This window comes from Parasteatoda tepidariorum, chromosome 2 (assembly GCF_043381705.1).
Source record: "Parasteatoda tepidariorum isolate YZ-2023 chromosome 2, CAS_Ptep_4.0, whole genome shotgun sequence".
NCBI classification, from domain to species: Eukaryota; Metazoa; Arthropoda; class Arachnida; order Araneae; family Theridiidae; genus Parasteatoda; species Parasteatoda tepidariorum.
In genome coordinates, this window is record NC_092205.1 from 4,534,583 (window position 1) to 4,557,329 (window position 22,747).

Genomic DNA, 22,747 nt, shown 5'->3' on the forward strand with positions numbered 1-22,747 from the left:
ATATTACATATTTAAAATATTTAACATAATTGTTAGAAATGTTAGAAACTTCTCGGAAAAATGGTTAAGTAACAATTTAATTGTTTTTTACCATATTCAAACAAAACAGTCAAATAACTATATAAATAAAATGATATTCAAACTGTTAACTGGGAGAAAACCAGTTTATTAACTGCTATCACCTAATACGGTTAAACAACCAGAATTTTATTACGCACACTAGCCCTAGCTAATGAAGCCACTTAGTTCCTTGCATTTCTGTCAATCTCAAGACCGAGAAAATGGGGGTTCGAGTCCAACGTACACCACAATATGTCCTCCATTACCTTCAACACGTTGAAAAGTTTCTAGTGTATTGCACTCCCATGTTTGTGACCCTGGACTATCATTCACGCAGAGATGAAAGTACCATAAACCTGCTTAACACAAAAAAGTCGAGTCTTTCCCATCTCTTACAATAGGTAAAACAACCAAATAAACTAATTAAACCAGTTTCCACGATAAAACACAATTTGATAAACCACAACTTAATTCCAATGCCCAATACCAGGCAATAACCTAACTGTCCAGTTGAAGTTTTTTACTGTTTCGAAACCATGCTAGTTGCAAATGATTAAAAGTCCATAGAGTTTTGTATTCATGGTTTTTTAATCATACTAGTTGTAAATGGTATTTAAAACCGTAAAGGTAAAAAAAATTCCTTTACCATAAACTTTACGATTAAATGGATGAATAGACTGATGCCAGTTATTTTACAGTAAGTTTAGAATAAAAATTCTAACAGTGTATTAATATACAGTTAGTTTTTCAAAACTCAAATGACATATTATTACCTTATTTAAGCACTTAATTGAAATTGGCTAAGAAGGGAGTTAAGACATGTAAGAAACAATCTGTAAAATTTACTTAAACCATTTAATTAAAAGTGTTTAAGCACCCGTTCAAAATTTTAAATTCTTGTATAAAATATTATTAACATTTATTTTAAACAATAATTGAAGTAATGTAAACAGGTATTTAAACACTTTGAGTATTAAAACTGTATTTTACTTTTATTTTTAAATCTTAAACAAAAATGTATTTACATTAAAGTGAAAGATAAATTTTAAATCGAATGTGAAATATTATTAAAACTTATCTACACCAGCACTCGAAATGTTTAAAAGAAAGTAAATTAACATTCCTTTAAAAATGTTATTTTTTCAAAATATAGAGGAATAAAATAATGAACAAAAGTTTTCGAAAATAATTACACAAACATTTTTACAATAGTTCTCTTCCTTTTATTAAAAAAAATTGATAAATTACACTTGAAAAAACTTTGTGTTGAATACATTGTTCAGCATATTTCTTGTTTGACAAGTCGTTGTATTCATAGAAAACAAAGGAGAGCAATCATTTTAGTGATATAGATTCATGTGATACTAATAACACGTTAAAAAATTATAATATTTTTAAAGTATTCCACTTTTCTATAAATACAATATTTACTTTAAACTTTAATTATATAAACTCTGCTTTGTGGATCTGAAATTAACGTTTAATACAAAGTTTATTTATATATTTATCATTAAGTTTATTTGTCTAAAGCTGCATTTTATTACCTTTAATTACAAATTCCTCATATAATCAAGAAAAATAAATTGAGAACAAATATTGTGAATATGAAATAATGCTAATAAAAAAAATTTTATTAAATTGAATTGAAATAAAAAAAAGCGGTTATCATTAAAATATTTACTTTATTGTTTCTTTTATTTAATTTTTGCCTAAATAATATCAATTTTACTTCATCGACATTTATTTGATAAAAAATATGTTTATATTGTGTTCCTCTTTTTACATTGCTATTTTTTATAATATCATTTTTCATGTTTCGATCAAGTAATAGTAGAAGAAAATCTGCATTTTCTAATTAATATCATATTATTTTGAATGTACCGTAATAATTAATGTATGTATAATATAATATAATATAATATAATATAATATAATATGATATGATATGATATGATATGATATATTAATTGCAGTTCATTGAAATTATTTTAATATTGATTAAAGATTTTATGAAGAACTTTTATTGAATAAAAAATTAATACAATTAGCTCTCTGATATTTAGTCTTATTTTATTATTGTTTATAAACATTTTAACCTATTTAAAGGATGATTACAGTGCTTACTCTTTCGTTTGAAATCATAATGAGGGTTTTTCTTACATAAATTTTGCTTTATCTTCCTCTACGAAGGCTTGAAAAAGGTTCTCATCTTTTCTTCGGGTGGAGCTAACAGGAAAATAGAGATTAGTCTCTGCTTTCCTTACTTTTAGAAACACTATTAAAGAGTACGTGATTTTAATCAGTTGGTTACATCATTAACTGGTTTATCTGGTCTTTATCTGTAGAAGTTTCTGAGAGATAGAATTTTCCTTTATTAATATAGAATATTCACTTTGTAATATATCAGGTCATTTACAGATTAAAATATGCTAAAAAAACGCACAATGTCAATTAAAATGTGAGAAAAGGATACTTTACTCTCAAGAAATATATTTAAATGAAGATTCGGGAATCAAGTGCCCAAATGCCCACTTTTTTTTCTCATTGTACGAGTGTGGAGTAAATTTTCTAAATGCTTGAAAAATAAAATCTCAAACTATGCTAAACATGTTTTAAATATAATAACTACTCAAGACAACTGTAAAATGGACCTAATATGCAACTGTGAAAGGAATGAGTATACAGATAAACTAACCTACTAAATACAGGGTAAAGTTTGTAAATAAGCTAAATACAGTTTATTTATAAAGCATATTTAAATCATATTCGCTTTTGTACCATCACAAGTATAACTTGACTAAGAAAAAATGTATTTATAATCAGTACCTAGCATTTATTTTTGTAATTAAATAGTTAAACTAATTTGCATAGTTAAACTAATTCCTTATATCAAAAAAGTGATTATGGTCACTCTCCCTGGGTTACTTCACATATTTTATTTTAACCGAAAATATTGCAATGGGATACTCTCAACTCGAGAAGGAGACCACTGATACACAACCACCTGACCTATGGCCCCTGCTACAGCCAATCAGGATCGATACCCAGAATGACGTGATTTTCAGATATCCAATTCATATTTGAAATAGAATGACTCGAAATAGAATGAAAAGAACAGTCGCTAACAAAAACAAATGCCACGTTTCAACAGCCAATCAGGAACGATACCCTCGATGACGTCATTTCCAATTAAAATCAATGATCATTATTATTCATTTTAGCGATCAAGCATGTCATAGACTGAAATATATAAAATGGATAAACACGGCTGATTGAAATCTTAATATTAAAAATAAAATGCGAATATAGTCGCTATCTGAAGCTTCCTTTAAATCTGTCAAGCTTCAAAAATAATTTAATAACTCTTTCCGTTTTATTTTTCCTCAACATTTTCTTAGGTTTAGTTATACAGATAAAGCTTTAATAAAAATCTCCAAACCCGAGATTACTTTTTTTTCTAACATAGTAGAGATAATGAAAAAATATTGTTTTATCGATTATCAGGCAGTGTTACAGTATTTCGGGCGTACCTATGATGAAAATTTTCAGTATTTTATTAAAATGAATTGGTTAGGTAGCATGCAACCCCAGTGAAGAACTTATTAAAAAAACGCGGCAAGATTTAAAGCAAAAGAATTTTATCGCTTTCCGAAATTACATTGGAAAATCTTAAGACTCAACTAAAAGAAATTAAAAAATGAAAAATATCGTTATAATTTAAAATGTGTATTTTATTTGATCACTTAAGCAATCGATTGTCTTAAGAGAAATAGTTTTCTTTAGTTTTTTGAATACTCGTATTTTAAACAATGTGAAAAGGGATAGATTTCAATAGTTAAGTAAAAATAGTTTTTAATAGTTTTTTTTAACTTATATAAAGTAATAAGGAAACAAAGATTTTGTTAACTACTCACGAGTATTGAGTTTAAAACAAAATGTCTAAAACTTTTTTTAACAGTGTCAAGAAAAAGTGTTTGATTTTAAACAATATTAAAACAGAAATTTTTAAAACAATATTCATGTGAAAAATGAAAAAATATTTAAAATGAAAGAGTTAAAAAATCCTTTTTTTTTATCAATTATGCTATATTTTTTTTAACAAATAAGAATAACTTTATATTTGCTAAGTTTCACGATAAAAATAACACATCCATTTATGTTACAGAAATATTTTAATACTTATAAATCAGATGTTTCCATTTTTATTACAGTATGGAACACTAAATGATCGAATTTATTTTGGCCGAATTCCGGGCTAAATGAATAAATTTCAATAGCGATTGTAAACTTGTTAATCAATGCAAGACTATCAATTATTTTAAAAATATTTAATTATTTAAAATTTATTAATTAATTTTAAAATATTCAATGAATGTATACACTGTGAGTATAGTCAAAACTACTCGAATGTTTTAAAATTTATTCTTTTTCTGGCTTTATGGGAACACCTAAAAGCTCGGTAATTTTAACCAAAGTGCCTTAGAAATAATTTTGGTAAAATTAAGAATAAATTATGTTTTAATATTATGTGGTAAAATGTGGTGAAATTTGGGAATTTCATCATGGTTTAGTCATCAGTCATTTAGTGGGTAAAATTTACTTTTAAGTTTTGTATTTCTTACTAAATATGGTAATAAAAACTATAATTTTGAAAAACAGAATAGGGCAGAAAAATTACCAACTGAATAGTTTAAATACCATACAGTTTGGTTTGCGTAACCAGAATTCTAGTTTTTTTTTTTTTTTTTGGCAGAAATATCATTACCTTACAGTTTGGAAATTTTGCGAGAATTTTTTCTCCATGCATGAAGAGTGAAACTTTTTCATAGTATTTTTTTTTCAATACTAGTCTTAAAATTGGATTCTATGTCAGACAGTTGAATCAGGTCTACAATGGCATTTAGGTGTTCCCTAGGGTTCCGCGAAACACCATTTGGGAACCCTTGCTCTGAAGCATAAGAAACATTTAGAAATGAATTTATAACATACAGATAATATATTAAATTTCTTTGTAACAATTGGGCTTACGCTCCGCTCGCTGCGTTTCTCAACCCTAGGAACTGCTTTCGTCAGTTTAAATATTCAGTAGAGAGTCGGTTCAATTGAGACTAAAGCCGGTCCGGATAATTGAACAACTTTAAAAAATGGGTATGCGAATATTATTCAGTAACTTACTTTCACACTTTTTTCAGGCTTAGGATTCACAATTGTAGTGTTGCCAATTATAGCATGCTACAAATAGCGTAATTAAATTTTTTTATTTTTTTTTTAATTTTATTAGAAACCTGTTCTCTTATCAGAGAAACTACTTTTGACCTTCTTCAAGGTTATTTTCAAAGCTACCAGGGACAAAAGAAACCATTTTTCGATCCCTTTTTAGATATTCCGAAAGTAAAAAAGCTTTTTCGGCAAAAAAATTCTTTTGGGGAAGGTGGGGAAAAAATATAGGGTCCTTGTACGATCCAGATAATTGAACAACCCGGTAAATCGGCGTTCGGATAATCTGTGCTCTATTGTAAATTTTTGTTTTGTATTTATGCAAACCTTAAAAACAGTAACTTCGTAGCAAATCAATAACTGCTTAAAAGCAAATCTCAATATTGTAATGCATTATTAAAGAAATATTAATATGTTTCTTCACTGAGGCAAAATGAAAAAAATGCAATAGAAAACTGAGCGAAGAAGAGTAAAAGTAAACACTTTTTTCTGGAATGAGTTTTTTTTCCGTCACGAAACAATAGCTACTTCTTTAAAAACTCATACTATCTGAAAGAAAGGTACTCTAACTTGTTTTACTCACTTCAAATATGAGAAGATAACAGGTGTTGTGGATTTTCTTCTAGAAGGAAACAGTTTGAAAACTAAAAAAATTTTGAGAATAAGCACATTGCTTTTTTTTTTTTGCTTTTTTTGGAAAAAATCTATGGTTCTTAATCAAAAAGTGCTTAAAGAATATCTTCATGATTAAACTTTATAATACAAAATTATAATAAAACAAAGTCAATATAATAAAATCAGTAGCGACTGTAAGGGAAAACGAAAAAGAAAATATTCATTGTTTAATTTTATTCTTTAAATGATAATTCGTCAATTTTGACTTAAAACTTTTATGTTTGAAACCTATTGTATTTTATTCCTTTCTCGCAGACTATACCTAACTTTTTTGCTAGGAAATAATTTTGAACTTTTTAACATCATTCACTCTTTTTGGATTTCATTCACTACTTCAAAAGCAAAGTATTCTGCAAAGTAAATTTCATTTTGACTGAAAACTGTCAAACGCTTTTTTTACTTTCATTTACTTCTAGTTGTTTATCATTTGCAAATACTTTCTCTTTTTTCTCTCTTAAATTAAAAGTAAACCCAAATGTTGTATTTACAGCTCTGGAGACAATAGTTTTTACAAACTACTGGTTTAGTGTAACTGCAGTTCAATTGAGATTCTAATGATTCTAAAAATTAAAAGAAAAGAGAATAATACATTTTTCAAACAATTATTTAATAATGAAAAGCTACAATAAAACAATGACTGTTCAATAAATAAATTATGCTGGTTTTGGTCTCACTACTAGATAGGAGACGAAATCAGCCCGAGACTGAGGCTGGGTCCGACACAGGTTCGGACTCGTTTACAAAAAAAAAAGATTTCCGGCCCGGTAGACTCCGATTCATGAGGAAATTTCAATTTTTTTTTTTAATACTTTTAAACAAACTTTTGGTTCAGTTGTTGAGCATAAAAATTGCAAAATTCATAAGGTATAAAAATCAACAGCGATCTGCTACTTCTGTTCAGTGCTTTTGTACTCAGTGTTCAATTCAGTTTTTTCAGTGCTCAAATTACTTTAATTTTGCTTTAAAATTTTAATTTTCTTTTTTAATTTTTCTTCCAGTTATCTTGGAATTTCAATGGGTTCAGTTTTCTTCCTCGGTTTTTCTTTCATATATTAACAATAGAAAAGGTTTTAATTTATAATTACCTTGTTTAGACATCAAAGGCCAAGTGATGAGACCGCTAAATTTAGCCTTTATTCGACGTATACCTCGGTCTCGGGCGAAATCGGGCTCTAACTAATCTTATGTCTCTCGGGCTCGGGTGGGCTTGGTTTAAAATTCTTCGGACTCAGGCTGACTTTTGACCTCCAAAAACGAGCCCGTGCTCATCTCCACTGTCTACACTTGCTCAAATATAATTCCCACTACAACATCCAAAAAATAGGCAGCAACAAATAAAGGTATAAGCAAATTCTACACAAGAAAATGGTCTTATATTCTTGTATTCTATATTCTTGTGTTCATCTATATATATTGATGGATAGATATTATAATATCTGTGGATTACAAATAATAATTTTAAAAATTCTCTGCAAAACACTTTCCATTAATGATGGTGATTTTTTTTTATTTAATCAATCACTTTTACTGATTAAAATGAAATAGTTTTTTTACAACCCATTTAAAAATGAATTTTTTGGTTTGGAATCGAGATATAAAAGAAAAACTCTGATTAAACCACACAGTCTCAATGTCTTTTTTTTTTCATAAATTAATAAATTATAGAATACTTCTCATTCAGAAATTTTTTTTTGCAAACAATATAACTGTCTTTTCACAATTGTAAAAAAAACTATTCCCCTCTAAAAAAAAAAGTATTACTACTTTAATCTCCTTTTTCGCCACTGGATCTAACTCATTACGACACTGTAACCTTGCCAAATGCCCTGAATTGTAAACTAAAAGCTGTAAAGGTTGAGTATTTTTTTAATCAGTTTCCTCTGTGTCTTCCTATTTCTTTTGTCACTAAAGATTTAGTCTTTCTCAAAAAGAAACCACAGAAATTTAGAGCATAAAAGTTCATAAGAAAGAATCGTCCACCTAATCCCTTCCATCGTTTTCTTAAGATTCGAATTCGTTTCTTTGATCCTCATTGATTGCAGAAGAAATAGAGCATTCTCGTTTGTGAAGAATAAGCATTTTACCCATAGGGGGCTCTGCAGTTCTCTTGCATCAGCATTATTGGAAGCAATTAATTAGAACGCCCAGGAGTTTTCTTCGAGTCGATTATGTGAGCTTTTAAATCTGGCAACAAGTTAGCAACCAGAGGCTTTATCGTTTCACTCTTTACATTTTTGTTCTTTCGGCAAAGCTAAGTAATTATTTTTAAAAAATGCTGGATATATTTTTTAAAAAAATCGTTAGTTCACCAATTATTTCTTTTTATGTTTTGATTATTGAATTTTTTACACCCGGAGGACTCCACGCCCTGCTTTTGCGTTGCTTTGCTATCCCAACTCTCTATATATGCTCATCGAAAAGTAAAACAATTTAGTCTAGCTTTGTGTAAATCATGGTATTCCTCTTAGAATAAAGCTCTAAAAATAGACGCCATATACAGTGATACTCTAGATTTATATAAATTCAATGCACAAATATAATTTGATTTGTTTACGTATCAATGCTGATTAAAACTTGCTTTTCGAACAAATAATACAAAGATTTTCTTCAAATACGCAGTTTCTAATTCCAAGGTTTGGAGACATAGTAGTTTTCAATCTCTCCTTCTGCAACTTTTACGGCTGATTTACGTTGCATTTACGTAGCACGAACGTTGCATTTTGCTTTGCTCGAATATTCTTTTCAGATTTATTATTAAATCACTGCTCTATTTTTCATTAATTTTAAAGCATCATTAAAACTAAATTATAGCTTTAATTATAGTGTCACCTACAGCATCTAATCTTATTTATTAATTTTCATACATATTATATACAAAGAGCAGTTTTAAAACCCAAAGCAAAATAAGAGCTGTTAACACAAATGGGAAAAGGATTGTACAAAGGTCAAGATTCGGACCCACTCAACACCTCCTAGAAGAATGAAGGCCTCGGCACGGATCAAATTAGTAAGCCAACGTAACAAACATAAACTGAGCAGGGGGGAATTAAGGAAGACGCCACTACTAAGTTGTGCAGTGAGGGATATACGAAACTTGTCATTATGTTTGGACTACTAAAGGATCAAATTTCTTGTTTGTGATATCCAGTGCTGAGGCCTTCTACCGTATAGGAGGTATTGCCGAATTGTGAGGCCTATGACAGCCATGTTGGCCTAAAAATAATTTAAATAAAAATATATTGCAGAATTTTGTTTGTTTCCGTAACCAGTTCACCTTTAACTTCTTATTTTTGGCCAGCTTATATCTCAATTTGTTTCTGCTTTTCGCGGCCAATACGTATTAAGAATTGTAATTGATTTTTCAAATGACGCTCTGCATCTTATCGATATTGTGATTTCAGCATTACAAAATTATAAAGATCGTATATTTTCCCATAAGACGATGCACAATTCTTGTAATTGGAAACCTGCAAGCGACGTCATCATGAGTATAGATCCTGATTGACTGTTATGAAACGTGACATTTATGTTAGTGACTGTTTATCCATTCTATTTCGAGTGAGCCTAGCCTGTGAAATATGAATTCTCTTTAGTGACACATTCGATATTTGTTCACAAAGAAAGATTTGGTGGATTTCTTACTTAATACAAAGACGGACATGAAGCCATGTTGATTATAAACTAATTATTCAATTAAGTCACCAAATATGCAAAACAAAAATAATCGCGATTACAATAAAATACATAAGTAAATAATAAATCTATGTTAAATAAAAGAAGTAGAGAAGAAGGAATTATATTTTAACAAATTTAATATGCGATACGGCTTAATTAACTTCTTAGAAGCTTTATTTTGAGGAAATTCGTCTTCTAAAATGCTTTGAAACGGGAACGTTCGAAGTCATTTTTCAATACTGACGCAAGGCGCGATATGGAACCATAATATTTTAAATGCACCACGTATTATATTCCCCTGGAATAGTGTACCCTACCAAAGGAATTAATTTTAGGTCCCATATGGGGTACACAATGTGGACATACAGTTCACTATGTATGTATAACTAAAATAGTGTTCTTAGAAGCTTAAAATTAAGAAATTCGTCGTCACTTTGGTAACTATGGGTAACTAGTGATGGCCAATGGGTAACTAGTGATAGTAATAAGGCGATCATATCTTTTATTTTTTAATTTTGTCATTGGTTTTCTTGTTCATAAATGTAAGATCTTTTAAAGTGGTATCTTCTGCTTTTACCCTTCTAAGAATCAGTCCGGGTTTTTTTTTTTAAGTAAAAAAACTGATTTCTCTCATTTGTGAATGTATGAGTCCGAAAAGATAAATTCTGAACAGTCTTGCTTCGAACACTTTGCTTTCTAAAGTAAAAAGTTAATGTTAATATGTCCACTAATAAAAAGAAACTTCTTATTAGTTTACTGTCTGGCAATGATATTCTTTCAAAAGTGTATCTCCCAAATGTGCACATCGTGAGTCTTTGCAGCGGGCCAAATTTTGGTCAAATATTTTGCAGCGTTTTGAATCGCTTAGATGTCTTAAAATAAGGAGTTGTTTCAGAATTTTCAGTGCGCACTTCTGTTGCAATCCGTTTTTATAAAATTTCCCCATCGTTCTGCGAATAGTATAGCTTTTTATATGCATGTGCTGGATATTAGTACATATGATGCTCTGCTAAATCTGAGCATGTATGCCTCACAAAGAATACCTCACCGAGCAGTTTCTTTCGTTAGTCACATATTCGAGGAGCTGGACTTCTTCTCCCCTCTATATTCTTTGATTATACAACGTGTTGAATGGTATTTTTAAGAAAAAATATTTTTCCGAAATAGTCAAACTTTTCATAAATCTTTTGTCCTTCCCTGACAAAAGCTATCAGTAAATAATAAAATTTCATTTACTCACTTATTAACTTCTTCATCTTTCATGACTCCGTTAAAAAAAATTAATGAATGAAATTTGCATTTGTAATTTTTGTTAATAACGCAAACAATAAACACAAAACTAATTTTTTTGTGTGAAATCATTGTTAAAATTCATAATCAAAGCCTTGTCAAAATCAAATACTTTTTGACAATGCATTACGATTTTAAAAATTGTTATATCACCCAGCACTAATATATACTATTAATACTAATATATAATCTATGCAATGCATTAAATAGTATTTTTTTAAAAAAATATTTTTCTGAAATAGTCAAATCGTTTTTAAATCTTTTGTCCTTCCCTAACAAAAACAATCAGTAAATAATAAAATCTCATTTACTCACTTTTTAATTTCTCTATTCTTTCACGCCTCCGGTAAAAAAAACTTAATGAATGAAATTTGCCTTTGTAATTTTTGTGAATAACGCAAACAATAAACACAATGCTATTTTTTTGGTTAAAACATTGTTAAAACTCACAATCAAAACTTTAACATGCAAAGAATAATAGAAAAGCAAACTTTCATTTTCAAAGCCAGACTGTATCCGTTTCCGGCTGACAACTTCTGTGTCTATTATAATAAAGTTCTCGCTTTATAATGGCCTTTTCAATGCAACCAAAAATATTTTTCAACCCCTTCGAAAAAGAAACCCCATTCCATAAAACTGGTTGGATAGAAAATGCACTGCCCTGTTGTTCTTACACTGAAAGAATAAAGGAGCCCTTACCTCCAGGATATATACTCGCATATATCCTTTTTCCGGGAAAAAACGGGATAGGAAGAGGATAGTCGGGCGATCAACAGTCAACGACAAAAACAAAAAGAATAGAAAAATATATATATAAGAGACAAAAATAACTGAAATGCTTCTTCTTAAGAAACAAATTCTAAATGGTCGAAGAGAATTTTCCGGGAATAAAAACACCTTTTATTTCTTCAGAGAGAGAAAAAAATAAGAAAGAAGAGTTTTTGGTATGATACAAGAAAAGCTGAAATATCCATTGACTTCAAGTATTTGTAGCGACGATTTTCCTGATAGATATAAAAACGTTCTTTTCTGTTTTATTTCCATTTATCTGTATTTTTTTTGCGTCCCAGGATGGGGGAGAGAATTTTATGATATTTGACGGAGATAAAACGGTTGAGTTATCTCTAGACGAGCACGTAGATGGAGAATTGAGGAGTAAAGAAAAAAAAAATTTCTACTTTGGTAGTGTCTTTCTTATTCGCGAATAAAATGCGAGGAATTAATACGCTTCTTCGAAAATATTGTTTGTTGTTGAATTTATTTATAAATTTTATCTTCGGTTGGAAATTTTAATAACTTAATAAAGTGAGTACAAAGTGTTTATTGGGGCACTTGTAGCAAGATCTTAGAGTCAAAATAACACCAAATTAAACAATGAAAAAACGTTATGAGATCAAATGGATTTTAAAGAAAAATAGAGTTCCAAACTCAGCCATAAAGAAAAAGATGTAGCTGACAATCGAAGTGGTAAAGAATTTTGTAAAGAAATTGAAGGCGATATGAAAAAACGATTTTTCGAAATGGGTACCAAACTCGCTAATAAGGGAAAATGGGAAATAAGGAAGGAAATGATGGAAAAATTAAGGAATCAAAATAAGAATAAATTTGGAAAAGGAAAGCTATAAGAGAAAGAAGATTACTTGATAAAATAATTAATTCTAAAACTCCCAAATAATAAGAAATACGAAATTGGCAACTGAAAGTGAATTTAAAATAAAGCAATCAAATTAGCATCAAATTTTTTTCAGAAGACTAAAGGTGATATGAAAAAAATTCTTCGGAAAAAGATTTTGTTTCAAAATAATGAGGAAAAAATGTGCCGCTGGTGGTTGAAAACTAATAAAAAATTACAAAATTAAGCTGACAATAAAATTGGTTGAAAGATAGAGTGATATGGGAAAGAAGAATTCTCGAAAAAAATAATTAGTTCCAAAACTCGCGAATTTGAGGAAATGTGAAGTTGGTGACTAAAAACCAATGTAGAGATCAAAAGAAATAAGTTGAATAGTTCTCGAGTTTAATTTAAAATTAAGCCGTAAATTTTAAATATACGACTTTTTTTTAAATTTGATAACTCAGAAGCTACTTAACCGATTTCGCTTAAATTTTGTATTTTATCATTTGAAATTACATTTTTTGAAGTAATAAAGATTTGTTTACCTTGCAATTTAAAATTGCTTCGATAATCCTTAAATAAAATGTTAAAAAATAATTATTAAAAATTATTTTTTGCTTGGAATTATATTTCGATAATTCTGAGTCAAAAACTTTCGATACGCTAAAAAATCTCTCGAGATAGGACGAATTACACATAAAGTAAAATTATTGACCGCTTTCCTGTCCAAACTATAAGAACTATATTCTCCATATTACGTCCACCCCCTATATTTTGAGTGACAGAAATCTGTATCCGTTGAAAAAAGGTTATTCCGAGAAAGCACGTTTTTGTGTCTGATTTCTTACCTTAAAATATCATATACACTAATTAATTAGCATATTTGAAGTCACTCTTTTAAAGCATTAAAGATTGAGAACTAGTATGGGAAAATCCTATCGTTAGATAAAACGTTATTTAGGGTGAACTGTTTTTATTTTTCGCCCTGTACACATCAAAATTAGCCATTTTAGCATTGATTGTGGTAAAATATCCGACTCTTTTCAGCTTTAGTTACAAATGTTTTACCTTCATTCATAATTTTTGTATCCAATCGATATGAAATATATAGAACTTACGAGGAAGTTAATGGGATACTTGCAAGTGACGCAGCGTGGCTATCTCGATCCTGATTGGTTGTTGAAACATGACATATGTTTACTCTAGCAACTGTTCTTTCCGTTCTATTTCGAGTAAGCCAACCCCGTCAAGTATCAATTCTCTTAGGTTACACATTCAATATTCTTACACAAAGATTTCAATTCTTTCACTATATATTTCTTACTTAACACAAAGACAGGCGCGAAACCATGAAAACATTAACTAATTCTGCATCGAAGTTCCCATGTTCACAAAACAAATATATCACGGGTACAATAAAATACGTAATCGAATAATAAATCTAAGTTAAGTAAAAGACGTAGACAAGAAAGAATTATATATCAAAAAAATCGTTGTGGAATACGCCACTGTATTTAATTAACTTCACGTTAATTAACAATCTAACTTAGGTGGAGAAACTTAACTCAAATTTAACACGCCTTATAAGCGATCAGCTGACATCGAAAGTCACAGGGGTGGTAACCTTCTTCTTTTTGAAGTGAAAGCACTCAATTGAATTTCCAATTGAAGATTAAGCTAAATTTTTTATGCAGTTATAAAATAGTATATATATTAAAAAAAATGTTTATTTTGTGCCTTCTGCAGACAAATTAACTATGGAAAAAGTAAGTTTAGGCAAAACAATTTGTACAGAATTATAGAACTTTTGCCAAAATGAGCCAAATATTAATTTTGCTTATAAATTGTTGTTATGAAAAATACTTGTAAAATGTAGTATTACACAGGAACTTTTGAATATATTGCTCAAAACAGTATAATTATTTTTCTTAATTTAAAGTTAAGTCTTTTAAATTTAACCTTTTACTAATGTACAAATATTAAAGTTTACATAAACGTAACCTTTAACTTTTAAATCTTACATTAAGGTAACCTTTAATTGCCAACAATGCTCTTCGCCTGTGGAATGAATTAAACTTGGTGACGCATTCAAGTTTAAAATTTATAATTTTTAATTCTTGACTTAGTACTAACTTCGAAATAGACAAAATAAATTTTATATATGATTTCAGAACCTAGAAAACTATCTGTAAAAATTTAGCGTGATCAGTAAGTTGATTGATTGATTGAAAAGGGCATTGTTCCAAGGAATAATAAAAAATTAATGAAATTTAGCAATCGTATAAATAAGAAAAGGAATATATATTGGCAGTATGAAAATGAGATTGAATTGATTGATTGGAAACAAATTCATCGACAGAATAAAAAATCATCATTTAAAGAAACGAGATAAGGAATTCATTAACTGTATAAAGGAAGACATTAATAGTATTGCTCAAATTAATTTATTGAACAAAATGAAGATGATATTGACTGATTAGATTAAAAAATCAATTTATAAAGGAATTAAAATTTATCAATTTAATAATTACAAAAAAGAATATATTAAATGCATGAAGAAAGAAAGGAATCATGTTTTTCAAATAAATTTGTTGAATAAAAGAGGAAAGAAATTGATTGCTTGGATGAGAAAAAGAACTCATTAAAAGAATGAATAAAATAAAAAGAAAACCATCAGTTGAAGAAATAAAATAAGAAATTTATTAAATGTGTGTAAAAAGGAATTCATTGGAGGTATAAACAAAGAAAAAAAATGGATCAATTGAATGAATTAAAGAATTTATTGGTTAAAAAAAATAATTGATTGAATGAATAAATGAAGGAATGTAGAGGCAAAGAAAACAATTGATTGAGTGAATAAATGAAGGAATGCAGAGGTAAAGAAAATAATTGAAAAAAATGTAAAAAGAAGCTATTGATTCATGTATTGATGGAATTATATAAACGGGGGGAAAAAAAGAAATAACGAAATATGTAAAAAGCTAGAAAGAGAGAAATAAAGAAGAAGATAAAGTGGCTGATAATGCAAAGGTCCTGTCAAAAAGTTATGGACAAAATGTAAAAGGAAGTAAAGTGGATATTTATAAGTAAGAAATGAAGATATGAAGAAAAAATTCTTCTTTGAACCAGTTGCATGTAATTTGTTGATTAAACCTACACTGTTAGAATTTTCATTCTAAAATTATGGTAAAATAACCGACAGCAGTCTGTTCATCCAATTAACCATAAAGTTTACGGTAAAGAACATTTTTTACCCTTACGGTTTTGAAACAGTTTCGAACTAGTATGGTTATAAAACCATGAATACAAAACTATACGGTTTTTTAACCATTGAGAACTGGCATGGTTTGAAGCAGCAAAAAGACATTTAACTGGCTTTTCTCTTTTGCTAGGCATTTCACTAGATAATAGGCATTGGAGATTGTAGGACACAAATTAAGGAGTGCAGGACACTTGAAATTCTTCCTTTGTAGAAGGGAATAGGGGAAATAGTGAGGTGACAAGGCTGGGAGTCGAACCCCCGTTCTGTCGGCCATGAGATGGACAGATTAGCCCTCTCGGCTATAATATGTATGCAGTTGCATGAAACTAAGCGATTTAAGAAGGTGGGCTTAGAGGGTGCGATAAAATTCTGGCTGTTTAACCGCATTAAGTAAAAACAGTTAATAAATGATTTTTCTCATAGTTATCAGTTTTATTACCATCTTATTTATCATTATTTGACTGCTTTGTTGGAATACGGTAAAATAACAATTAAATAAATTGTTATTTAAGTATTTTTTTCGAGAAATTTCTAACAGTGTATATGGCTCATAACCCAGAGTTTCTGAATTATCAAAAATAATAATACATACACACAAAGTACCAACTCATATTCTTTATTTAAAGCTTTTTCATTTTAAAGCTGTTTTTTTTTAGGGTTTTGCTCTTCCATGGAATAACGCTCTCTTGAATAGATTATGTTATTTTCGTAACTTCTGTGAGTTAGAAACAGTTTTTTCTAACTGCGGAGTCAAGTTTAGCTTATCTTTTACCAGCGCCCTCTACGCTAGTTCTTAAAATGGCGAAAAACGCAACTATGAAGAAAAGCCGTAGTTTTGTGAAAATGAAGAGAGTGTGCGATTTAATTTTTTAACAACATAAAGCTACTGCAAGTCTTATCTGGGCCCATAAAAATTTATAAACATCTTGGTGATTTTCATCTAGGTGGAAATATCTCGCCAACTGGGTATTTTTTTTTTAAATTTATAACTCTTTTAAATACAATATTTAAGCTATTTATCCATTCTAAAACTCAGATAATTTTTTACGGAAAGATGGTGAAGGTAATTTATATTGTAAAGCTTTGTCTGCAATATTAGGCACTTAAACTGTTTATTTCCTTGACAAAAGAGCTTCAATGCTCGGTATAAATTCCTAAAATATATAGTTACCATAAATTTACGGGGCAACTTTCCCTAGATTCTGGACAAGGATATAAATCTTCCTATTTTTAACGAAATATTTTACTAAATACATGTGAAATAGAAGGAAACTAAGGAAAATAAATTAAAAATGCACTCAAAAACTTTTGAAGAAAACAAAAACACGTAAATGCGTATAAGAGTATATCGTATTAGATCTACTAAATCCATTTTTTTCAAAATATGAAAAACTATAAACACCTCTTGGTCAGAGCTTTATGCTGATCGCACGATATATTAAGAGAACAAAGTAAGAAAATAGCTTAAAAAAATATTTTATTCATTATTTTTCAACATTCATTGCGTTTTAACATTAATTACGCAACTTTTCTTTTTATTTGTCTCAAAACAGATCCTTAGAAATGAATCAATATTTCATGTTGGTTTTGCCTGTGAGTTTAGAATCTGACTAGAACCCTAGCCTAATTGATGAAAACACGTATTTTTTTAAGGATCTGGCTAAGCGAAATTGACAATTTCCAAAAAAAATTTCTTTTATCGTCTAAATTTGAATTGTTGTTCCTCAGCCGTCTAACTCTCTTTTAAAAAAATTTCTCCAAAAACGAAATTATAGTCATTATTTAATCGCAAGCTGACGGACGAAACTCAAACCGAAACTATAAATTCTTTTTGTTATGCTTTAAGTATTCAAATCTTTTCATTTCCACAAATTATACTTCTTGTGCAAATATAATTCATTTTTAGAAATCAATTTTTGAATAATTGGGTACTTGCATTTCAAGAAGAAGAAGATCACGGATACCCACACATGTCACCCATGACGTCAGCGCCTGCTGAACGTTATAAAAATATGAGCAACAAAAATAATAACTTTTCGAATAAGTACTCTATAGGAATAAGTGTTTTCATTTCTTATTATTTTATTCATGTAAAATATTCTTTTAGTATATTTTGTCGATTTCAAACTTTAAATAACATTTTCAGAAAAACGTTAATTTTATGAAAATATCTTTACGCTAACACACTTTTACGCTAATACACTTTTACAATAAAAATTATTGCGGAATTTTTCGAAACTTTTTTGTACAGTTTTCACATAATGTTCACTATGTTTTATCAAAAAGCTAAAATTTAAGTGTGAATTTATTATTTTTATCATGCTTTCAGTAAACATATTTTGAATTTTTCTTTAAAAAATCAATATTGAAAAATATATTGAGTTTCATTCATTATATTTTAAATTTTTTTTAAAGATTTTAGTTATAAACACAGGTAACCAAATTATTGATCTAAAAAAATTATTTTGATATTTATGCATTAGAATTTGTTGTAAGACTGTTAATGTGACTAAAAAAATTGTGGTTTTGGTTTTCAAATTTAATTTTTATTTATAAAAAACAGTTTAACAGTTACTAAAACATCTGTTAGATTGTCGGAATTATATTTGTGTTAAAATATATAATCCAAAAATATATAATATTAACTATGTTTTATCAAAAAGTTAAGATATAAGTGTAAATTTAATATTTTTATCACACTTTTTGTAAGAATGTTTAGAATTTTTCTTTAAAAAATTAATTTTAAGAAAAATATATTTAGTTTCATTCATTATACTTTTGAAATTCTTTTTAAAGAATTTAGTTCAAAACACAGGCAACCAAATTATTGATCTAGAAAAAAAATTTTTGATATTCATGCATTAGAATTTGTTGTAGAACTGTTAACGGGACAAAAACAAATGTGATTTTCATTTTAAAATTCGGCCCCGATTTCGATTTTCGTTTTCAAATTGAAAAATATTTCATAAGCCTTATTTTTTTTTTTAGATTTAGAACTTTAATTTATAGAATAATAGAATTTATATAATAATAGAACTTTAATTTTATTTTCGTACAGAAAATAAAATTAAAATTGCAATTAAAATTTTAATTAAGGTTGTTTTTAAAAAAATTGTGTCGAACCCAATCGCCTACCTTAAAGTTTAAAAATGGTTCTTTTTTTTCATTTAAGTCAAATATTTTAAGTCCAAAAATAATTGTTGTATTTTTTTGTAACAAAAAAGCCTTTCTTACTAGGAAAAAAGAACTGTTAGATAAAATATACTATATTTGAGAAGAGTGTTTTTTTTTTCATAAATGTTCATTTTCGCTTTATTTTCTTCAATCGAAATCAATTCAAAGAATATGATACTTAAAGTGACATTCAACTCTGGATTAAAACGGTCAATTTCTGGACCTCACGTTTCATGTCGATCACGTCTAAAACTGACCATCCTCAACCAACGCTCTTTCACTTCTTTATTTATATTTCCCTTCCTTGAATCCTTTTTTTCCTTTTCTTCTTCTTCTGCTTTTCCGTATCTCGCTGTTAAGGGTTGGAATTTCAGTTTGCTTTAGAAAAGAAGACCGAGATTTTTTTTTCTCCCTCCTCCTCTTCATCTTGGAAGAAGATGTTGAAGAGTAGGTCTTGGGGGCGAGTGAAAGAAGATGGGGAGAGAAAGTGTGAATATCGTACATATAAATCAAGTGAGAAGCTTCCAGAGGACTGTTTGTTAAGGGATGATGATTTATCTCAAAGCTATTGCCTGTCTTGTGTGAGTGGTTTTGTATGTGGTAGATTTTCACTCTTTTTCTCTTTTGTTATTCATCTGCTTCCCTAAGATTCCCTTTCGGCGAAATTCCCTTTTTTCCCTTTCTCAAAGTTTTTATTGGTTTGAAGCTGAAAATTGAAATACGTTCCACTATGATTTGTTGTTTATTCCAAACAAAATACTGATCTGATTTTTGGGGTGGAAGTTTTCTTCTCTTCGAAAAAAAAATCTGTTTTATAATTCTCAAGCATTGTTGTTCCTCATATATTACTATATTCAAAAAATAATATTATACTGCATTATTTTTAAGCTAAGAAAATTATTTTGAAATTTTCGAATTAATTATATTAAGAAAATGATTAAAACTGCATATCTATCTCAAAAAACTGGAGTATTTAATTATTTGTGCAAGGCGATGTATCGTTATATATCGATGTTATTTAACTATCATTCGCTAAATATTAGTATGTATTATTATAGTCATCAAATGAGTCGTGGTGGCTCGGGGGATATAGCATTTGCCTTCCAAAGAGATGAACCAGGCTTAAACCCCAGCTATGGCTAGTCGATACGAATTCCGCACCTGGCTCGCACCTACCGCAGTGCTGACGTAAAATATCCTCAGTGGTCGGCGGATCACGGGTTGAAATCCTCTTCCCGTCAGTTTAACGGTGGGTGTTTTTCGTGGTTTTCTACTCCATGTAACGCAAATATCGGTTAGTTTCATCAAAAAGTCCTCCACGAAGGCGCATTTCTCCCACTGCTAGATCCAGGAATTCCCTTGTCTTCTGGATTGGGTTCAAAATTGCAAGGCTAAGGGATTGAACGTTGAAAGTCGTAAACCCATAATTCTGTCGGCTGTTCCACAACTGTTGTAAAAAAAAAATAGTCATCCAATAATATTATACAGCAGTATTTTTAAGTTAAAAAAATTATTTCGCTATTATAACTGAATATTTGTTTTGTAGAACCTGCACCTGTAATTATGAGTGCAAGAAGATATACCATTAGATACCGATGCTATTTAGCTATCATTCACTCAATATTGTATTGATATATTCACCCAATACTATTGTGCTGCGGTATTTTTAAGCTACGAAAATTATTTCGTTATTCTAACTGCCTATTTATCCTGAGGAACGGGCGCATTGTAATTATTAGAGCAAGGTGATGTTTAGATATGGATGCTATTTAACTATCGCAAGAGCGATATTCTAGCTTTGATTTCCTCTCTCCCAATGGTGCAATTCCAGTTTATTCTCTCGAAGTTTTCATTGGTTTGAATCTAAACATAAATTTGCTTTTCACTGTGTTTTGTTGTTGTTAATGTCAAGTCAGAAACTGATGTAAAGAGCCTTTCTATGTCACATAACTCAATGTTGTTGATGAAATGCAGTCATTCTCAATGAGGGAAAAATAATTATTTTCAATGATGGAGACAACACTTACTTTAAAATTTTGTTGAAAGCGATTTTCTCGATTAGGGTGCAAGGGACTGGACATAGTGACCGATATAATATTAACAATTAGTATCGAGACAATTTTGCAAGTCGAGATTTTAGAAGGAAATGGGTTGCAAGTCATTTAACATCATAATAGGGAATGTTCGCTTCACTTATCTCTTCCAAAATCGCGTTCTCTTCCAAATTTCATCTCATCCAAGAAGAAAATAGATTAAAGTTATAAATTTAAAACTTATTTATCCTACCTTAGAATAACTTTTTAGAAATTTTCTTATGCTTTTAAGAAATATTTCTGTAACAAAATGCAATTTTCCTACGAATGAAATATAGGATGGTCCCCCCCCTTATAAAGCGCCATCTCGTTGCTTTTTTAGGTGTCACAAATTGTTAATTTTTTTTTTTTTCTGCTGCGCAAAATATATTTGGACGGAGAAACTTTAAATGACGTAGGTGCATAAAAATATATAGGAGGAACGAAGGAATAAAAAAATTAACATTCAATTACTATTTCGAGAATTATCAACTGTTTAACTTGTAAAAAAATGGCTGTATTTACAGAGTTAAATTCAACGTGCTTCCATGTTTCATAAACGCAATACGAATTTTTTTTTTTAAATTGCTTGAAACTTAAAGCAATTTAAAGTGTTTTTTTTTCTTGGGAATTTTCTTTTGCGTTTTTTTTTCTTTTGATATATATATATACTTTTTTTCTTTGCTTTAGGTTACATTGTGTTTTGCTACCCAAAACTTATAAAACTTAGAAAGTTGAAATTAAAATGGGTATAGACAAATGTACGATAAAATAAAACATTATAAGATTCAATTATTAATTGTAGAATTATCAACTACTAAATTCTAAGTTAAAAATACCATTCTTCTCAATTTACAGCCAGCTTAAATGCAACTACTAAGTTGAAATTTGCCGTGTTTAAAGGCTGATTTCTGTTAGGAACTCAACGTGACTTTTTTTTGACATTCCAATTAATTCTAAAATCATTGCTATTTAAATTGCATTATTCGAGATTTTTTTTTCCTTTAAAAATGACTACTTATCTCCTGTTGTAGAAAAATTTATTTCTCTCGAAATCTTCCTTTCTATTAAGCTCATGCTTGACTTGCTGCATAAAGTAACAAAAAAATAAGAAAATGAAGTAAAATGAAGTATAAGAGCATTTTTAAAACAAAAACATTACAACCTAAGCATATTAAAGACTCAATAAAGATGAAAGCTCGACAATTTGAACTGTTGTAATAATATAAGATGATCGTTTTATATCACCAAAAGAGTAAAATTACTTCGATTTATTACGCCTTATTGTTCTCACACAATTTATATCCCTAAAATTAGTTTTCAAATACATTTGATTATTTGGAAATAATCCCGGTAATGAAACATTTAGTTTCGATTGTCATATTAACAAAATATTTTTCAGAAAATTTTAATGATTACATATTTTACTGTCTAAATTATCGTTTTTTGGGAGAAATATCAACTATTCAGAAGGAGAAAAAAACAATGATGAATCCGAAGTGACTGCAGAGTTTGTTGAGCAAAGCGAACAGGGGGTAGAAACCTATAGTACAAAAAAAATTTTTATGACCGTAACTAATAGTTATTTTTTTTAATTTATTGCTTAAAATAATCTGATTCCTTAAACGTCATGGAATAAAGTGTTCATTTTATTTAAATAGAAAAATATAGAGCACAAGTGAATATATAGTGCATATAACATAAATA

At 29.0% G+C, this 22,747-nt stretch overlaps 1 protein-coding gene across 11 annotated transcripts in view; it reads left to right on the top strand.

Moving 5' to 3' along the window:
• Positions 1 to 22,747, top strand: part of LOC107446947 (protein still life, isoform SIF type 1) — a 249,448-nt gene that overhangs the window by 166,256 nt on the left and 60,445 nt on the right. The window lies entirely within an intron of this gene.